Source organism: Phlebotomus papatasi, chromosome 1 (assembly GCF_024763615.1).
Source record: "Phlebotomus papatasi isolate M1 chromosome 1, Ppap_2.1, whole genome shotgun sequence".
In the NCBI taxonomy this organism is placed as follows: Eukaryota; Metazoa; Arthropoda; class Insecta; order Diptera; family Psychodidae; genus Phlebotomus; species Phlebotomus papatasi.
Genome location: NC_077222.1, coordinates 97032401 through 97044471, shown reverse-complemented (window position 1 = coordinate 97044471; position 12071 = coordinate 97032401). Strand labels below are relative to the sequence as shown.

Here is a 12071-nt window from a genome sequence, read left to right as displayed (position 1 = left end):
CCTCAGGCTCCTGGAGGCAATTGCCCCCAGGATCAACCATCACTACTTCTTAAAAGTTCAATAAATTATTGTCTTTTTGTTCAAAACTTTCACAATGTATCGTAAGCACTCTGTTTTGTTTTGTCTGAACTTGTCTTATCTTTGTCCGTTTTTGTTTCTCACTATATTTCCAGTCTATTTTTCACTACAATACTTAAAACTATTCACAGCAATCACTACGTATTATAAAAGAAAAGATTTGATGATAAAAACAACAATAATTGTGAAGAAATTTAATTTTCTCACAAAGGCACGTCTTTCTGCATCGGAAGTTCAAACCAAAGTGCCTCGTTTTTTCTTCGCCAGCTCTCCGAATTCCCTCCAACTTTTCTCTCCATGCAGCGCCCTCGTCGCCTCAACAAGGATTTAATTCCACACTTCCACAGATCTCCAGACATTCAAATTCAAAAATTGCGCGATCGCAACAAATCTCACCTACATAAGCCGGTTAGGATTATCTGTCCCTTTTTTTTTGTGTCGCATTGTTCCTCCTGAATACCGCTAGAAATAGAACCTTAAATTCTATATTCAAAACGCAAGGAAAATCCGCTAAATAACATATTTTCACTCAAAGATAAAATTCATGCGAGCGACACAATTGATGCGGTAATATTTCCAAGCTCCGAAGAGCCATGTACAAGCTCAAAATGCGTTTGACAATTCAAGAGTGGAAAGTTTTGTATTGAAAATAATACAATTATTTAACAATTATATTTAATTGTTAAGTTTCACTTTGTGAAGAGTATCTTAACACAAACTAACCTCATATTTTCATAAAATTTCCATTGTGCTCCCAAAGCAATTATGAGTATAAACTTTACTCTCTGAGTTATAGAACACCAATAAAAAAAGTTTTGATACTTTGGCTTATCGATACATTTATTCTTTTTAAGTCTTGAGACAAAGTTGAAATTCATATTGACAATATTTACTCAACATCAATGACACTTTCTCACAGAAAACTACTCTTAACACATTTCACTTGAGTAGTTAGTTTACACAAATACATAAGAACTACACCCTCATGCAGTAGGGAGAAAATTTGAATTTATTTATAAAGTTGCAGAAAATGAAATTCCCTCTTTTCGCTTTGCTAAACTTTCCCATATAGTAAAAGTGAACGGAATTGACAAAAGAACAGTATTTTGTAGTATAGTGGATTTTTCTCTGCATCCCCTCCTACCCCTAAGAATTTCTCTTCATTGAGTTTTGTAACAATTTCCCATAGAGTGAGTTTCATATGTGCAACGTCTTCAAATTGACGTGATAAAGAATGAGAATTTCAAACTTGTTCCAACATTTTGCCACCTGAGATTTTCATTTCGTTGAAACACTGACACAATATTCTTCAATGTAGATGAAATATTGGGACAGAGTTTCTCGATAAAAATCAAATTTTCTATCATATTTATTTTACTGTTCATGCCTTTCACTTCCATATTGTCGAAGTGTCCAAAACATTTGAAAATAGCGAAGATTAATCCATAACTAATGCATCGAGCTATTGTTTCCATTCCATTGTCCATATGTTATGTAGTTTTGGGTAAGTGCATAAAAATCAACATGAAACTTTTTCATTTGTATATTTTATCGCAACGGAAATTTACACATATGAAAAGCGATGAAAATTGTTTAAATTTAGAGAATTTGGTACAATTTAGAAATAGATTTAACTGTTTCCTGACAATTTTCGTAATAACTTCCTTATTGTGCTCACAACTTTAACCCAAGGGGTAATGCATAGAAAAAACCTGAACCGATTGCCTGTTTCGCAAAATTTTCTGAAATGACAAACTTGGCGGTAAATAATCCAAAAAGATTAGTAAAAATAAGGAAACGATCATAAATCAGTTACTTGACTTACTTAGGTGGCACTACGTTCTTTTGAGGGTCAAAGCTTCCGCCACTACATCGAAGTACACCCAGTTCTTTAAGGACATTATCCCTTACCACTTTCCATCTCCTTCTGGGATGGCCTCTCGACATTTTCTCCACACCGGTTACAGATTCTGGATAACCGAGCCATTCATTCATGGTTCAATCTAATCCTAAATTCCCCTGTTGTAGCATCTTTCACGGGCCCAAAGATCCTACGTAGGAACCGTCTTTCGAAAACCAGTAGTGACCTTTCTTCTACGCGGGTCATTGATGAAATTTCAAGACCGTATGTAACAATGGCTTTCACAATCATCCTATATATTCTCACAGGGACTTTTGCGGTGTTCTCCAGTGAAAAAGATCACCCTAAAACACTTTTTTGTCTTGTCCAGAGCTTTCGGTCTCGATGTGGATCTGAGAAAAATTGCGAGAACGTTATTTAATGGCCTACTGAAAAATGTCCGAATCAGGACCGAAAGCTCTGGGCAAGACAAGAAAAAGTATTTTCATCCTATGGTCATCTTTTTCACTGGCGAGCACCAGAAAAGTCCCTGTGACAGTACACTGCACCAGTTCATCATCGTTGATCTTATGTCGGTTTTTGATAGCCAAGATAACCATCAGAATCCCGCCAAAATTGAGCGGAATACTGATGAGAGCACGTAAAGACAACTGCTTCCCGCTGTCGGTCTCTCCTTTACCTCTATACCAACTTCTTTACTCGCAGTCAAAACCTAACCGAGGTATTAGAACTGTTTGACCACTTCAAAATTTCATTCGTCCATGGGGTCCATGGTAATGCTCTGCCGGTATCTATGTGCTCCGCAGCCGAAAGAATTTGAATACCGGTATTTAAAACCCGAAAGATTTTGAATTCTACAGTTTCAGAACGTTCCATGAAACAAGGGGAACTCCTAAAATTTTCAAAAACTTAATTTAATTATGGAAAACTTTTGGAAGGATTGATCGCCAAATTATTACAAAATAAACTTATGTAAGTAAAATATGGGATTGAGTTACCCCTTGGTTTAGCCTCATATTTTCTTCAATTCAAATGCAATTTAAGGATTTTGTACAATTATTCTATTCCTCAAAATGTTAAGAAACAAATGCTTAGTTTATTCACATTAATTGAGGATATTGTTCCAAATAATAGAAATTACCACGTGAATGCCAAAATCCTATACAAAAGGGGATAAAGCCGTGAGGCATCTGATCTTTAATTCTAAAGGTAGATGGAATGTTACAGAGATTTCAATAGCATTCTCCCCATTTTCTCTCAAAATACGGTTGATACTTTCATTTTCGTTGGAATTTTCACATCAATGCACTCAATCAATCTTCCTTGCGGCTCTTCAAGTGCAATTTTCCGGGAGAAGCAAAACGGAGAAAATAACTTGCGTCTCCGCCACAATACATATAGCATCTTGTATATGGAGATAGACCCTCGCAATGTCAGTTTGGGGAGAATCCTATACCAGGGCAAGTACATGGCAAATGAACTGTGAATAATATTTATTTGAATTGCCATCGATGATGGGTGGTATATAGCGTATGTGAGAGAAGTATATAAAATAATGAATTCCTTTGATGATTTTATTTCATTCTCCGGTATATGTGCCTGCCTTTGAACAATAAAGTATATTCTTCACTGAGAAAAAAAAGAGTGTAAATTTAACATTTTTTCGTCATATCAGTAACTTTTCTTAGGGGTGATTTTGACTTAACATTTTTTTCGGATTAATTTTACTTCTATTTCGGGGTAATATGATTACAATGTTAAAATTACACCTATTTCAGGGTAAAGATAACTTTTTTTCGGATTTTCGGATAAATCCAAATTATGATAATAGGGGTAAATTTAACATTTTTTTCGTTTTTTCGGATAAAGTTGAATTTTGAAATTAGCGGTAAAATTAACATTATTGAGGCATTAAGAAGATCATTTTATCATGTTTGAGAGCTTTTTATTATTTTTCTCTCAAAACATAGGATTAACATACATATATTCATATAACATTTTATCCTTTAAATTTCAATTTTCTTATTTAATACATTTTTCAGGACAATTTAGTTGCATATATGGTTAATTGAAAATCTTTATTGAAAAATCTTTAGTTTTTAGTTTATTCAATAAATAAAATTATTTGAATTTTGATTTCTTTTAAGGGATAACTAATATGTACTGGATTCACTTTGAATACGACATAATCTTATATACTTAATACTAATAATTTTTCAAAATAATGTCTACGATCCTAAACGCTTTATTGTCATGGAAAATTTTCCCATTTTTATCATATGAAAAATATTTAATTTTCTTACGGTTTGGAGCTCAAATGTTTCTTCAGAATTTTTCTTAACTTTTCAAGATTTTCTTGAAGCTTATTTTAAATTTCTTTTCAATCATTTCTGGACTTCACTCGTAAAATAATCCCACGCCGGGCATTTGGAGTTGTGAGTTTCTTGTTTTCCTGCTCACGGTCTGGAAGGATTGGGATACTGATGACTAAACTTTTAATAAATCCTCGCGAATCTATAAAAGGAAATCAAATTCAAATCTTCAGTAAAATGGAAATAAAATGAAAATCTCAATTTACAGAATATTGAGTCAGTAAACTAAATATGAATTTTGTTTTTACAAAAATTAAAGTTTTAAAAATTAAAGTAAAATTAAAATTAAAGGAATTAAAAATACAACTTGGAGTTTTCATATGGAATAAATGCTGATATTACTTAACGTATAGTAATAATTAAAGAAATTTTGCGTACCTTCGTTTGTGCTAGAATCGTCCAGTTTTCCAAAAAGTTCGTCATTTATTTCCGTCCCAAAAAAGGTTTGCCTTAAGTTCGGCACACTTCTCGCAAGGGAATTCATCACCATCAGGATACATGGTTACGAATTTAGTTTCCACCTGAGTAGATTAATGTTTTGATCCTGCAATTTCATCAGATTTTTAGATCATATATGGACCTTAACTGATAAGACAATTAAATTTACCAACTCAAATCCTCATGAATGTTTCAAATCCAGCCATGTATCCAGTATCGCAATAAATGATGATTTCGAATCGGTTTCTGATGCTGTCATCTCTCCAAATTCCAAACTGAAATTACTTTAAAATTTGCATAAGAATAATCATTACTCTGAGTTCATTTTAAGCTTAAATTCATAATTGTTTTATTTTCTTTGAAAAAGTTATAAATATTTTTCTAAAAGAGAAAATATTTCATTATTTTAAAAATATATTCCGAAATATATGTAAAATGTGTAAAATTAATCTTAAATACTGTTAAACAGGTTAAACAGTATATTATCCCTAAAAAGACTATTTAGTATAACGAAAAAAGGTTAATTTTACGCGTTTTCATCATAAGGTAGATCTTCTTGCTCTTGGGGATTTCAAAATGGCGGCCACTAAAGTCATACAATACTTTCCTTTTTACCCTTTTGAAAGCACCAATACGCCTCTTAGTACTCTTTCAAAGTTTAATTGAGGTGTAATTTATCAGTGAGAAACCATTAACACTAAAACTTACCCCGTATTCAACCTTTGTTGTTTCAAATTCACTCGGAACACTACTTAATCATCCAAGTAGGTGTTGTCGCAATTTTTTTTGTAGTTTTTATGAGTTTTATGAACGATCAGCGCATACAGGTGCTCCCGTCCGTGTGTTCCACGTTAGTAGACGGAAAATGTTGGACATCTAACACTACTCGAACAATTTTCACAACGATTAAAATTTTCACTTTAAGCACTTTCACCTTCGACTTGATTCACTGATTGACAGCGCTTGACTGAAGAGAACTGCGACATACGCTACTTGCGCTCCATGTGACAAAAAATAGAACTTACAAATGGCAAAAATAAGGATAGTACGAATAATCATTTCATATTAGTATGACTAAAAAGGGTAACCAAGATGATTTTTTCGGATTATCTCGCGAGGGGTAAATTCAATCCGATGAAAAAAGTTGTTATAACATTTATTTTTTTTCTCAGTGTTCTCTAGATTCTCCATACCGCTCAATTTGCCACCCCGACGATACACTTTAATAGCCGAAATTCTCTATTAAATTGATTCTCATGCCATTTTGATTACGTTTAAGATAATGCTGTGATCATAATATTATGCTTTTGGGAATAAGAGACTCATCTTCCATCTCACAAAGACGGATTTATTTAATGGAATATGTGCAATATAATACGTCTGTATCTAAAATTTAAACAGATTTATATGGTTATTAATTTGCAATAAATAATTTGATAACTCTAACCTCTTAGAAAGACCTTATTACTCAAGAAAGCTATCTAGGGGAGGATGGGGTAGTTTCAGTCGGCTGAGGGTTTTTTCAATGCTCAATTCCTAAATGCTTGTGAACCAATTCTTAGAAAACTGATCCGCAGTGTGTTTCTCAACCGATTCAGACAAGCTTCTTGACTTTTTTTTACAGATTTGAAAACGTTTTCAAATTGTTGTAAATCAGCATATACAGCGTATATTTGTGTTCGAAAATTACCTAGCGAAATACTGAAACTCTTTAAACGTTTTAAACAATATTGCTGATCCTGACTGGTTTCTTTAAATTACATTATAAAGTGTGTGTACGCTGAAATTTCTCCATTCAAAAATGGATTTTAAATATCACCCGAGTATATGTATATTAAAAAAAACAAATATACTTTTGAAAAATATTTTTATTGGGATTTTTTAGGTTTTTGGTTTTTGCTTAACCCAATGGCTTCTTGCCGAATTCCCGAAGCTTCTTCTTAATTCCTTTCCTTAGGGACTTCATTTAACAAACCTGTCTTTCTTCAAATCCAAACCAAGTACCTCAAGAAAATTTGCTCAAAAGATGTTGAAAATCAGTGAAAATAATTTTCCAAAAAACCTTTCCAATTGATAACTTGAAAGGGATGATGTTTTTTCCAAACTCACACGAAATACCAATCCTCATAAAGTACAAAAACATCGTTTATTCGACCAGTGAAAGTTCACATCCAAGACCGAGAGCTCTGGGCAAGATTGAGGAAGTGTTTTTTGTGACGTGACTTCAAATCCACTGGCCATCACCGGAGAGTCCCCTATCTATACGTATCACGCCTGTTCTTCATCCATTTATATACATAGCTTCTCAGACAATTTCGCTATCTCTGCGTAATTTGTATCTGGATTCTTGAGATGACTGTCAGCTTTTAATCTTCGCATACAATCTATCTTTTTGCAATAATTCAGTGAAAAATAATTATTTTTTAACACGAACTTCACCAAAAGAAAGCTGATTGAATTCTTTTAAAACGACATCGAAGGAAAAAATAAAATCCAAAGCCTTGCGACTGAATTTGTGTCATGAACACGCTTTATATTAAGCGAATTTAAATCAAAAAATTATACAAAAAATTAAAAATAGGAATTTGTAAGATGAGAGCTCCGGAAAATGTTGAAAATTTCATAATAACGGCCCATAAATTGCCCAATTTGCGTTTGAATACATAGATTTTGCAAGAATTTAAAGTTTGTAGAATTTGAAACATTTCTTCAAACAAAATAAATAATAGTTAGTAACAACACTTGCACATTTTTTCTGAAATTTTCAATTGAAAATTTGGAAAATTCAGTGCTAGGCTTCCGGTTTTCAGTGATCCTTGTGAAAAAACTATCTTTGAGGTGCATAAGTATGATGCTCAGCTCTTGGTAAGTCCGTCTCAAGTAAAAGGATACATTTTTTTTGTTAAAAAATGAGTGATACTCTTACTTGAAATAATGATTTAAAAAAACAAAATAAATTTTGATTTTTCCCTTGAATGATTTTTTTTTGAGTGTTCCCATTTGAATATGTTCCGTGTCCCTTTTGAGCAGTTCGACGAATTAATTCTTGCAATCCGAAGAAAATTTTATTAACGTATCTTTCAACGTACCTTTATGCAATTCTATTTCATAGCAAAGTCGTCTTTTAAATGAATAACGAATAGATTTGAAAGTGAAATAATTTATCAATTTTCTTTGAGGGATGAGAAAACACTCTCAATTTTCCACCTAAAGTGATACACATTGCTCGTGCATTGACGTTATTGGATTTACGCTATATTATTCATTTTAAATAAATTCACACCATTACTTGCTAAAATTTATTTTATTGCCAATATTATATAATTTTGCGCACTTGTCTTTGAAGTTTCCCCACATTTCCCTCAAAATCTTTCACTTGCAATAAATAATTGGTGGTATTGCTGAAGGCTCTGAGTGAGTCTTAAAATAATATTGTTGAAAATGGAAGGCAAATGTATAATTTTTAGAATGATGGTATTAATAAATCTGGGATTGGCTTGGTGGATTTTCGGCAGAAAGCCGAAACTCCTAATTAGATGAAAAGTCTCTTTCTTCATCCATCTCCAATTTTATTATGCTCAAGGAGGTTTGCTAATTGGAGCAATTTTATTACATTCACTTTCTCAAGGGAGATGTTATACTAAGGGATTTTCTAATCAAGGAAACACAATGGCTAAATTGGGCCTTTCACTAACTTATCTCTAAAAAAGGAGAGTGAATCAATTTTTCGGAAAATTAAGAGCACATGATGGAATAGTGATGGTAAAAGGTTTTGAAGTAAAATACCAAGGAATGGGGATGAGAAGTTTTCTCAGTTGATATAAAGATAAAGTGCTGTCTCTGAAAAGAACTTCAACTTGTAATGTGACTTGTTGAAGTGCAGAAAAGCTACTATTTGCCAATCATAAATCAAATCTCATTGGATAAATATCTCAAAAGCAACTTGAGAGAACATCTGAAGGATTTTCCTCCTGAATTATTACTGAATGCAAACACTGGACATGCACAAATGTTGATTCCTTGAGATCTCAAATATATTATTTGGTTAAACTCGTACAACTCATATGATATGGTAAATTTTCAACCCGGGTTTACACTATAAGAAAAGGTTGGAATGTTACATCAGGAAAGGCAAATGCTTGGAAAAGTTTGCAAACTTTTGACTCATCTTGTGTCTATATCCTTGGCGATACTTGTATTACCAACACATTTATTGATTTTCAACGTGAGACAGCATAAAAAATCGTCTTAAACGTGTCTTGAATGCTTAAGATCACTCGATACTTTTATTGAACAATTTAACTTTATTTCTTTTGACGTTGGCATTCAAACCTCCCACCCTTGTGGAATGATGGAATTTTCCACCGAAAGTCATATAAAATTCTCTGGCTTTTTTTTTGTTGAAATAGGGAAAAAGTTTAATTACATTAATTAACATTACTTTCACAATGTAATTAAATACGGCAAAAAAGTACTTCAACTTTAAATCAGAAATTCTATTTGCAGATAACTGTCTTCACTTTTAATTAATTTAGTGCATTTATTCATGCCGCTTAATCATTATTCTTATTCTTTTCCCCAGAGCATGTAAGGTAGAAGCCTTATCACCTTTGAAACGTCTCTTAATGACTACCCGAAATTTTAAACCTTTTTTTATACACCTGAAAAATATTGTGGAAAAGGCGATGCGATAAAGTGTTGAAAAAAGCTTTTAAAAGTTCCTTCATTGTATTAGTAAGTTAAATTCTTAACAATTTCATCAACTGAAATCCTCATAAAATTTAATGTGCTCTGATCGGTCTCAAACTTTCCTAAATTGATTCCTGTGATACCCTAAAATGCAAATAGTTATCTCTCAAGAGAGAATCCCAGATATGATAGTTTTGTTATACAGAGTGATCAGTTACTCCGTGAAATTAATCAGTGGATCAGATAGACAATTTTATTATGAGAAAAAATCTAGTAGTATAGAAGACAGATTCAAATTCAAGACACTTGAGCCATTGAACATCCTTTCAATTTTATTAACTCGAGATATCCTGTCTTTAAAGGAGCAAGCCAAGAGTAGAGGAAAGATAATATCATATCTTAAATATTTTGATCGATTTTCATGGGGGTCTGAAAACATCCCTAGCCTCTATCTCTCACCATTTAGCATACACTCAAAATATGTAGTTTTCGGCCTTTTAAACCCTGCCGTACAGGGCGAAGAACAATTTTTTTTTCAAATTCCGTGACTATCACCAATGAATTCCTTAAACCTGAATTAAAGGGTATACGAAATTTCATTAAAAAATTCGATTTTGAGTTGGAGGACTTTCCTTTTCAAAGATTTTGGTTGATTTCTAAATTTTTCTCTGTTCTTCAAAGACAGGTTATATTTTTAAATTAAAAGAATTTGGATTTTCTCCACAGCTTTTGACTCTTAGTACGGGTCTTCCTCACTAGATCAACTAATTTCTTTTTGAATATTTGAAACACGTCTTTCATTTATTTAAAACTACACATTACCACTGCACTTTCCAATTTGTGGAAATTTATCTTTGTTTTGAGTTGTTTTTGAGATTCTAACTTGGATTCTAAATTAACGAATAATTGTAATAATTTTTCAAACTCTAATGTATAATTCACCCAGAGTATCTAATCATAAGCCAAAATTTTTACAAAAAAGTTCATTGATAATACATTGCAGAAGTTAAGCCATATGGCTAAGGGTTAGGTCTGAAGTCCATATTGCTCACGGTCACACTGTTTGCACTCGAATAAAGATTATAAGGCTTCCAAATATTCTGATTGACTCACTGAGGAAGAGCCGTACTGAAACATTTAATCTTTAGTCTAGTGGTTTAGTCCCTTAAGATCAATTCCCGATGTTTTCAAAATCCCAAGTTTTAATCAATTTTATTGAATTTTCATAATTTAATAGATGCCCTTAATAATCCAATCCTTTGTTTAATGTTTCCAAAAAATCTTGAATCGTAAGGAATTACACTAGGTAAACCATATGGCTAAGGTGGCTAAGCTTTAGGTCTGAAGCGCGTATAACGGTTGAAAGTTCGGGCAAAAGCTTCCGGGTTCCGGTGTTTTTCTTATGAATATCAAAAGACAGAAAAACATAACCTATTTCACTATATTGAGCTGTGCTATAAGGGGTCAAGGATCCAAAGTTAATCGGTCTTTATCGTCTATTCTAATTAGTAATTTAACCCTATATAGTTTTTATTTATGCGTTCGGCAAGATTTTTGTTTACTAAAAATCAGAACTTCACCACCATTGATGCTGTAGTATTTACATAAATAGCTCAAAATCTTCAAAATATTTTCCTCAAATTCGTATTATGCAAATTATCAAGTGGTCCTAAAAGTGAACTGGGTTTCTTGATCCTGTTCTATTAGACCGAACCGGAGGCAGCCAAAATTCCGAAAGCCAAAATCCCGAATGTTTAAAATCCTGAAAAGGACGAAATTATAAGGAGAATAATATGTAGAATAATATCCCAAGACACAAAAAAATTCCCTTTGCCTCCAGCAAGCGCGGGTGCAATCGTGGGAGTAGCTGTGACACTTTTAAGAATTCGGGATTTTGGCTTTCGGGTTTTTGGCCCATTCGGGATTCTGGCTTTCGGGATTTTGGCTTTTGGGATTTTGACTTTCGGAATTTGACCGGGACCCGACCAAACATAAAATGATCTAAAGAGCAAACGAAAGCTTTCATACAATACTATCATTGAGGAACCATTAAACATTGTAAGATCTAGTGATATTAATTACGGTGAATTATTTACAGAAATTCTTTCTTTTGGAATCTGACGGGAAACTTTATGCTCTCAATTTTTCCGGTGTTCGTCAGAAAATATTCCTCTTTCAAATTAAAAGAATCTGGTTTTTCTCCAAAGCTTTCAACCCTTGGTATGGGTCTTCTTTCTAAATTGACCTACTAAAGAAGACCCATACCAAGGGTTGAAAGCTTTGGAAATAAACTAGATTCTTTAATTTGAAAGAGGAATATCCTTCTGAGGAACACTGGAAGAATTCAGAGCATAATGTTTACAAAAATACCGATTATCGTAGCTATTTGAAAGTGGTTTTAGAACTTACTTTGAACAGTGATTTTAAATTGTCTACTTTTATGTAAAATGCTCATGCTCATGAATCCAATCTATCTCTTTAAAGTAAATTTGTATTTGATGTATAACTTTATATTACAGTTTAAGCCTTGAAATTATCGGCCACAATTTATAAATTGAATTTACCCTAATCGTCCTCTTTTAACACCGGTGTTTAACCGGTTGACTGTCTCTCCTGAGAATCTGATTATTTCG

General features: G+C 32.9%; 1 long non-coding RNA gene across 1 annotated transcript; it reads right to left on the bottom strand.

Moving 5' to 3' along the window:
• Positions 1 to 4243: 4243 nt before the first annotated feature.
• On the bottom strand, positions 4244 to 5837 carry LOC129809924 (uncharacterized). The gene is made up of 3 exons (XR_008752688.1): positions 4919 to 5837; positions 4690 to 4855; positions 4244 to 4453 (listed from the first exon to the last, which is right to left on the bottom strand). It is a non-coding gene; the product is annotated as an uncharacterized LOC129809924 (long non-coding RNA).
• Positions 5838 to 12071: the final 6234 nt, after the last annotated feature.